Raw genomic sequence first — 10015 nt, 5'->3', positions numbered from 1 at the left:
CTTAAGTCTTCCTGTCTGTGTGATATGAAGACTTATTACACTTGAGGACTGTGAATCCTCCAGCCGGTTAGGCGTCGCGTTCTGAGCATCCAAGAGTCATTGTGGATCGCCGATGAACAAAATCTGTGAAGGTTTGGAAGTCTACCTTGAAGACTTACCAGAGTGATTGGGCGAGGTCTGTGTGATCTTAGCTCAAGGGGAATACAGTGAGGACTGAGTGTCCTGAGCTGCGTGTTCAGGACTGGGTGTCCGGGACTGTGTGTCCTCAGGTTTAAATACCTAGCCGCCCTAACCAGACGTACAACTGTCACCGCAGTTGGAACTGGTCTACCAAACCTTTGTCTTCACCAAGCTCACTGGTTCTATCCTTCCCATCTCTTTATTTACAGTTGGTCCTTGTGAAGTCATTGCCTATTTGCATTGTCCATTTGTCTTCACTGTGTGACTGTTTGTTCAGATTGGTTTCATATTATCTTCCATCCTGATCCGTACTGCCTAGCTGTTGTTAGTCTTTGTGCTTTCACTTCATTGAATACTTGACTATGGCTTGTCTAGGGTAGTCTACCTTCCGCTGCATGGTTATAGGTTCATTTCTATCGTTTGTCTTCAAAACTCCCATGTTTTGTTTTGAAGACTTTCATAAAAATTGCCTATTCACCCCCTCTAGTCGATATAACGCACTTTCAATTGGTATCAGAGCAAGGTACTCCCTTGTTCTGTGTGATTTTGGTTTAACCGCCTGGAGTTTTAGTTATGTCAACCACAGGAATGAAGACTGTGTCATGCCCCATCTTTGACGGTCACGAGTATCCCAAGTGGAAGGCCATGATGAAGAAGCGCCTCACGGCGATAAACAGTGAGTTGTGGACCATTACTGAGATTGGTTTGACCGATCTGTGCAAGATGGCGGAAGCTGATGACATTCGCAAGTACACTCTTCTCAACCTCACGGTGAAGGACGTCATCTGCTCCTGTCTGTCTCAAAATCAGTTTAGGAATCATGCATCTCGATCATGCGAAGCTTATCTGGGACCGTCTCTCTGAGGTCTATGAAGGTCATCAAACTCGTCATGATCCTTGGTTTGAGGACTTTAAGGAATCTCTCAAAGCGATGATATTCGAACCAGAATCATCATCTTCTACATCATGCCTTATGGCAAAAGATGCTAAGGTAACTGAATGCTATCTATCTGAATCCAGTGATGATGAATCTGGTGATGAATTTGGACCCAGCTATGCAAAACTTGCTTCCCTTGCCACTAAACAACAGAAAGCTATGGAACATATTCAAAAACTGTTAGACAAAAGCGATGACCTGTTGGACGCTGAAATGACTCGATCTTAGTCCTTAATTGAAGACATAAAAAATCTTCATGTTAAGTATGAGGAACTTGAAAGTCGTCACGAAACGCTCTCAACAACTCATGAAAAGCTTTCCTATGATTATCTTCAAAGGAAGCAAGAACTTGAGAAATTGAGAGCGGCTCATGAAGATCTTCAAAAGGAAAACGAGTCACTTCGCGCTGAACAGATTAGTCCCGCTCAGGAAGGATTTGAACCACCATGTCTTAAATGCCTTGTGTCAGGACCCCGATTCCAAGTCACATTGATCTAGCCGGTAACACCTCATATCACTTTGCGGCCTCACGCACGGTATTCCCACGGGTGTCGCCTTACCATGGCCCGGGACCGTTTGCGCCTTTTGGCTCACGTATATGATAGTGTCGCTGGCATCCATATGACAGAGAACCCGGGCCGACATGACTAGTCGTGAACCCAAAGCGGCACTAACCTATGGGGACAGGCATACATGAATCACATCGAGCATGTCGGTCAGCAGCGTGTGAATTCGGGCTGTAGCACTGGGCTAACAGGACTCCGGGAACCCGGGCTGTAGCAGGCTAGGCAGGACTCCGGATGTCACCGTGTGCCATTTCCCCGAAGGGACAGACACAGGAACAAAGTGAAACACATGCCGGCCAGTCAAGTGTCCTGAGCAGTAGTGCTGGGCTAGCAGGACTCCGGTGAACCGGGCTGTAGCAGACTACTATGGCTCATGGAAGCACAAGACTACATTTCCCCATAAGAGAGGCTGCCAAGGATAAACAACTAGATTGTCGGATCCCACACATACCAAGCATTTCAATCATACGCATAATATGCTCGATATGTGTAAATACAACATGGCATCACAACATAACTCTACGACTCAAGTATTTATCCACTAGGCTCCGAGGAGCGAGAAATACAAACATGGGTCTCATGACCCAACATTCAGAGCATACAAGTCAAACACATGCGGAAGCTTAACATGTCTGAGTACAGACATCTTCAAATGGAAAAAGACTAAGAAGCCTGACTATCTACCAGATCCTGCCGAGGACACAAGATCGTAGCTGAGGTATCAAGCTAAACGTCGAAGTCCACGCGGAACTACTAGCGAGACTGAAGTCTCTCTCTGCAAAACATAAATTAAGCAAACGTGAGTACAAAGGTACTCAGCAAGACTTACATCAGAACTAGCTACATATGCATCGGTATCAACAAGGGGGGGGGGGGGGTGGAGTTTAACTGCAGCAAGCCAGCTTTGACTCAGTGGCTAACCTGAACTACGACTGCAAGCAACTCTTTTGAGGTGGCGCACACGAGTCCACATATTCACCATTCAATACACTACTATGGATCCGCTCCCGTCTCCCTACGGGAAGGCCATCCATAGCACTCACACTTATCTTGCGAGTTTTATAGTATCCACTTTCACTTGTCTATGAACTATTATAGGCAACCCAGAAGTCCATTACCGCAGACACGGCTATTCGAATAGATGATGTTAACCCTGCAGGGGTGTACTTCTTCACACACGCTCCCACCACTTACCGTCGTTTACACGACATGTACTCGGCAACCTTCAAGCGGAAGCCCAACGAGGGTGTCGGCCACGGCCTACCTAAACACTCAAGTCTCTAGTCCAGGTTTATCGCCTATCCAGGTTCCATCCGCAGGGAGTCCGGCCGAGGTTTCCACATACGGCCCCGAACGATGTGTACAGGGTTCCGAGACAACAAACGGGCGCCCGGCATGCCCGGCCATGGTGTATCTACCGCAACATAGCCCACCCCTAGGGTCAGCGCTACGCACGGCCGCCAACACATATCCTATAAACACCAGAAACTAGTTGCAACTCCTGGACAGAGTACTAGGGTGATTAAGAAGCCGAGAGGGTCCATTGGTTTCGGGCCCAATGCGTGGTAGTAACTGTTTCATGGATCACAAACACAGAACTCAGTTCCTGAGGACGGCTTCAATGAGACAACCCACCATGTACTCCTACATGGCCTCTCACCGCTACCTTTACCAAATCGTGTTCACACATTTAGCTCTCAACAGTAGGACATGTTCACACACCTCTGATTCATTCCCGATGAATGAGACCTGACACAACTCTATGCAATAGCAGGCATGACAACAAGCATGAATGAGTAGGCACATCAGGGCTCAAACAACTCCTACTCATGCTAGTGGGTTTCATCTATTTACTGTGGCAATGACAGGTCATGCAGAGGAAAGGGGTTCAACTATCGCAGCATGTAACAGTTGAATCGTTGTTGTCCTAATGCAGTAAAAGAGAGCAGGAGCGAGAGAGTGGGATTGTATCGGAATGAACAAGGGGGTTTTGCTTGCCTGGCACTTGTGAAGATAACATTGAGTCTTCATCTGTGTCAACGATCACAACATCGGAGCAGCGTCTACCGAGAGGGGACAATCACCGGCAATAGAGAAGGAACACAATCAATGCAATGCACAACATGATGCAAGATAATGACATGGCAATATGTTGTTGATTGAGCTAATGCAACTAGCAACACAATTAAATGAAGTTGGTTTGAATACAAGATTCAAATTCAAACTCCATATATGATTAGTTAAATGCCATTTATTTGTTTTGTCCAAAACAGAGGACAAACATTGTTCAAACATGCATGAAAATGCCATAAACAGATTCCTTGAATTTGTCTGACAATTTTCATATATAATTTATTTCATTTGGAGTTACGGTTGATTTTCTATGATTTTTAGAAGTTTTGGGCATTTTTTGGAATTTTCTGAATTATTATAATTTATACTAAATCCAGAAAATGTATTACTGCGTCAGCATGATGTCAAGGTGATGTCAGCAGGTCAAAGGCGTCGACCAGGTCAAACCTGACCAGTGGGACCCACTGGTCAGTGACCCAGTCAACTAACTAAGTTGGTTAGCCCTAACTAACTAGCCTGGGCCCACTGGTCAGCGACTGTAGTAACTAACCTAACTAGCTAATTAGCGCTAACTAGAGTAATTAGTCGGGCGGGGCCCGTAAGTCAGTGAGAGAGAGGGGGAGGTCAAACCGGGCAGTGGGGTCAACCCATGCCGGTCAACGGGTTAGGGGTCACCGGCGTTTAGCCGCCGGCGACGACAGAGACGGCGGGACGGCACGGAAATGCTCTACAGGGCACCATTCGATCCGTGGGTTGCACCTACGGGTTCCTGGGAGTGAGGCGCATCCATTGGGGGTGGTGGTAGGAGCTGGGGTGTTGGGTCACTGTGTGGCTATCTTGCACGAGAAGCTTGGCTGGGGTTTGGTTATGGTTTGGTGGGTTGGTTTGCCTAAGTTTATAGACCCGGCTAAGATAGGATTAGCCAATGGTCAGCCTGGCTCTGATACCGAGTCTGTCACGACCGGGTTTTCCGGGTATAAATTTCCAGAAAAAGACCGTCGTGCTCATCAGCCCCAGGATTACTGTTAGCTGATGAGGCTCCAACTTGATACAGAAATTCCAAGCAAAAATACAAAAATATGAAGTACAAGACCATTCTGGCATGTGAGTACAACAATTGGGTTTCTAGTGGTCGATGGCGGAAGCGGTTTGTGAGTCATCAGTGTCTATGGGACTCCATTTCCCACAGGAACAGCTGACCAGGTTAACTCCTATCTTCGCGAGGCTGCTATCACCGTTGCTTAGTTTCCGGGGCTGTCATCGCCACGCTCCTCTCCAAGCAGAAATCTGGCCAAGACAATAGCCAGGGACAAGCCAGTGAGTACTTTGAATGTACTCGCAAACATTAAGAACACAGGTATCATATAATTGATAATCATGCATTGAAAAAAATTTCAGGATCACATCGTCAGTCATAAATAAAACATCTTTTATGAATGCAAGCAGGTTATTTTCATGCAACATGAATAAGCGATAATAGAGTGGGAATAAAATGCCGCAGTCGGGCGTCTGAGCGACACCACATAAAGGGCTTTAAAAGAAATGCCACAGTCGGGCGTCTGAGCGACACCACATAAAGGGCTTTAAAAGAAATGCCACAGTCGGGCGTCTGAGCGACACCACATAAAGGGCTTATAAAGAAATGCCACAGTCGGGCGTCTGAGCGACACCACAAAAAGGGCTTTAAAAGAAATAATCACAATGAATATCTAGGAGGTAGAACCGTCCCAGGGATACTCAATAATACAAATAATGCAACAGGTTAGTCCATCACAAAATAATAATCATGGTCCTCACAAGTAACCAGTCGGTATCCAAGTTTGGTTTAACAATATCTCCTCCGAAGACCAACACTAAGACCAACACTTGACCCATCCCAGACTGTAATCCTTAACCATGGACACGGCTATTCGAATAGGTTTAATCTCTGCAGAGGGTGTACTCTTTACCCACGAGTAACGGATTCCTTTAGTCCATCGGGACTAATTCCGTCTACGGCCTTTTAGTTGAAAACACGCCTAACTTGCACACACCAGCTTAACTCATCGGTGTCTGGAATCACCCACGACACTTGTTAAGCAAAACTCTAAGTGGGGAGGCTACAACCTCGCGTAGCATGGGATCAAATTTATATCGCGCGCTCTAAGGGGTGGCCTCCCCTCTCGGTCCCAACCGGAAACACCCATGCCCCCTGACCAGGTGGCATGCCTACCGGCTACAACTGATATCTTCCACCATGGCCTCTCTGTACGGTGTGTGCTGGAAAGGGGTTGACGACTTACTGAACCGTACCCTACCTGCGGCAGGGACAAGTGGTAGTACGAGGCAAGTATGGGGGTTACTGGAACAAGACTCGGTCTATGGTCGACTCAGGAAGTTTATAAATTCCCTGCATGACATGTATAACAAAATATATTTCATCCAACAAAATCACCACTCAATATACCTTACCATGCCATACCGGACATAACCGTCCCGACGGGGACCGGCGACAAGCTCACTCCTACCCAAGGCAGAGGCTTTCCCGGATTCCTTTCCGGCATGCATGCAAGGCACACGAGGATGATTACCATTACAAGTATATTCATTTCCAACAACAAGGAAATCGCTATATGCATTCATGCAAATGATCATATCACATGAAATAACAAGTTCTCTGATATAAGGTGGTGTTATAAACGTGTCAACTAACACACCAAAAATATTATTCCGGGGTTCAGAATGCTTGCCTTTAATGGTGTGGAAAGGCAGGGTGCACTCCAAAACCTTTGAAAGCTTTCTTCTCTTCAAAAATCCTATTTTCAAAAATATGCAGATAACACATATTTCAAAAACAGTACAAAAAAGTTGTTTGGAAAATTTTCAAATAAATCTTAAAATAAACTAGACAGAATTTGAGAGTTGTAGGAAAAAGAATCAATTCATTTGGAGTTATATTTAAAAAGTTATAGACAGTCAAAGCTGTGGTCAAAAATATGTTTTTAATAAAATCAGGAAAAAGAAAACGTTTCAAAAGAGATTACGCCTTCGGGCAGAGAAAACGTACTACGGGTTTTACGCCTCCACTTACTCCAGCGTGGACGGCGCGTGGGTCACTGACAGTGGGCCCGCCTGGCCCACCGGTCAGGTTTGACTAGTCCACGCGCGCGTCGTCTCCCCCCTGACCGAACAGAGGCGGAGCTCCGGTGAGGCTCGCCGGCGAATGGCGGCGTCCCTCGGTGATCTGAGTGCATGGGCGTGCTCAGGAGGTCGAGACGAACTTGGGGGTACCCGCTATGGTCGCCGACGTGGACGGAGTTGCCGGCGACGAGCTTCGCGGCGGAGATGGCTTCGGGGGCGAAGTGAGTTTGGGGCTGCGGTGGTTCCCGATCAAAATCGAGCAGGGGAACGAGTTCACGGGGGGATGAGAAGGTTCCTGGTGAAGAGAACGGAGAGGGGGAGGCCCTGGTGGTGCCGGAATGGCCGGGGCAGTGGCGGCGGCTGCGGTTGCCGGAGATGGGGAAGGAGGCCTTCCCGGGTCGAATGCGAGCTAGGGGAGTGCACTTGGGGTGGCCTGGGGTGGCCTGCGTGCTCGGGGGAGTTCGGGGACCTCCTTTTATAGCGCGACGAGGTCGGTTCCGCGGCGGTGGATGAGGATGCCGGCGAACCGCCTCTCTGTAGCTTGCAGGGCGACGTGGAGGCGACGGGAGCTAGCCGACGAGCGAGGAGATAAGCTCCTGCGGCTCCCAGGGGCAGTTGGCGAGCCGGGGTGGCTTGGGCGGCGCTGCCCATGGCGGTGGCGGATGCGGCCGCGGGCATGCCGCCAAGCGGCTCTGACGGCGGTGCTGCAGGGCACCGGGGCCTTCTTGGCGTGTTGCGGTGAGAGTGGGAGTGCGTGGCGCGCCTCTCTGGTGCGGGAAAAAACTAGGGGCACGACGTGGCGACTCGGGCGCGGCACGTGCAATACGCGCGCTCTGGGCGCGGCCAGAGCACGCACGGAAGCTGTTCGACGAAATGCTAAAGCATGCTAGAGGTCGCGGTTGAGGTTGGGAAGAAACAGGGCTAGGTTAGGGTTAGTTAGAGGGTGAATGGACAGGGTGGTTAGGTCAGGTGGCCAAGTTCACAATGTAAACTTGAATCCATGCCAAATCTGGCTATGCACACAGGGTGTTTGTCAAAATGCCAAGGGCATCTAGGCAATACTTGGGGTGGCCAAAATCTCCAGATCAAAGTCTCCTTAGATGCAAGAGAGAGTGGTGAGGTCATTTGGACAAAAGGAGAAACTTGCTAGTGCAAGTTTTGCTGAACTTCAAATCTGGACAGGATGTGAATGGCATTATTTCATGAACCAAAAATATGCCAATGGGTGCATGCTCCTGGATTTAGGGGTTTGGTAGGGCTATCTACAAGTAGGAGAAAGCACAAGATCATTGGGGCAAAATTAAATAGGGTTGTAGTAGAAATCACAAGGCTGGACCAGAATGGAAAAGAGGTTGATTCACTCAAAATTTTCAAAGAACAGCACTAGGTTTTTGCATAAAGTTGAATCATATGCTACTATCAACATCCCATAATTTTGGTGGAGGCCAGAAAGAAATATTTAAATGGGTTGCAGTGCAAATTGCACTCTGGACCAGAGAAGAAAAATTGAGTGTAGAGCTCAAAATATTTCATGAATAAAAGATATTTTTGTATAAAAGTGATTTAAAAACATCACATGACATCTCCAAATTTTGGTTGGAATTTTAAGTGGATTTATCAAATGGTTGTAGTGCAAATATGGCCACATAACCTGTAAAAACCATTTTTTTCAAGAAAATAAAGATTAAGCAAATTAATTATGTAATTAGTTATACTGATAAAAGAAATTTTTTTCTTGAGAGGTTAAACAAGTCCAATAACATATTTGAAAGATTTTCACTTTAGGGATCAACTCCATGATAATAAGAAAGGAAATGTTTAAAAAAAATCAAAAGGGAGCCCAGAAAATAAAAGTTTTAATTCCTGGCAAAAATTTTAATTTAATAAAACAAGGCCAAAATTTTGGGGTGTCACAGTGGGGTCAACCCATGCCGGTCAACGGGTCAGGGGTCGCCGGCGTTTAGCCGCCGGCGACGACAGAGACGGCGGGGCGGCTCGGAAATGCTCTACAGGGCACCATTCGATCCATGGGTTGCACCTACGGGTTCCTGGGAGTGAGGCGCATCCATTGGGGGTGGTGGTAGGAGCTAGGGTGGCCGGAAAGTGGCCGGCGACGAGGTTCAGCGGCGGCAGCAGCTCGGGCATCCTCGGGATAGCGCTACAGAGAACGGGAGGGGGCGCTGTGGTTGTCTGCGGGCTCATGGGATCGTGCTGAGCACGATGGTGTGCTCGGACACGAGCTGCGGTGGCTGTGGCCACGGCGGCGACATCGCCGGCGGCATGGAGTTCTCGGCCAAGATGGGGCTATGGCCTAGAGGTCAAAAACGACCAGGGGAAAAGGGGGAGATGACTCGGGGGCTCACCGTGAGTCCGTTTGGAGGGTCAGTGGGCTCGAGGGCGGCCGGAGTGCAGCGAATCGATGGCGAGGGGCTCGGGTGCCCGAGGTTGAAGACGACCGCGATGACGATGAAGCAGGGCCTCCTTGCGTCTAGTAGCTCGATTGGGAGGACGAGGAGGTTCTGGCGGTTCTTCTGGACTCGGCGGAAGGGTGAGGGGTGCCCGGTGGCTGCGGGGGTGCTCGTCGGCGCAACGTCAGCGTTCTCGGGCGGCTGCGAGGAGAGAACCAGAGAGGGAGAGAGAACCAGGGAGTGAGGGGAAAGATTGAGGGGGTCCAGGGGGTGTCGTGGCGCTCGGGGTAGTCTCCAGCAGCGGCGAGCAAGCAGGAGGTGGCCGGACGCGTGCTCGCGCGCGCCGGCCACGCGCTCGTCCTCCTGGCAAGGGGAAGACGACAGGGAGGAGCCCCTGGTGGGCTGGGCCGGCCACTTGGGCCGCCAGGTGGCTGCACAGGTGAGTTGGCCCAGGTAAGCTCTCTCTCTTCTCTGTTTTCTAAATTGTTTCAGTTTTCTATTTTTCTGCAATTGTTTTGGGTTTAGTTTTAACACCAAACCATTTTATAAAATCCTAAAAATAATTATGTGACTAGAACTAAAATATCCTAAACCACATAAAATGTTCCAGAATTATTGGACATATATTAATTATATAAACAATATATATCCAATACAAATAGTTATTGAATTAATTCAAAGGCCCAAAATAAATGTTTCTGAGATACCAAAAACATTGGTTTGAATTTTAC

Source organism: Triticum urartu, chromosome 7A, assembly GCF_056163025.1.
Source record: "Triticum urartu cultivar PI428250 chromosome 7A, HENAU_Tu73, whole genome shotgun sequence".
Taxonomy (NCBI): Eukaryota; Viridiplantae; Streptophyta; class Magnoliopsida; order Poales; family Poaceae; genus Triticum; species Triticum urartu.
This window is presented reverse-complemented; position numbering follows the sequence as displayed.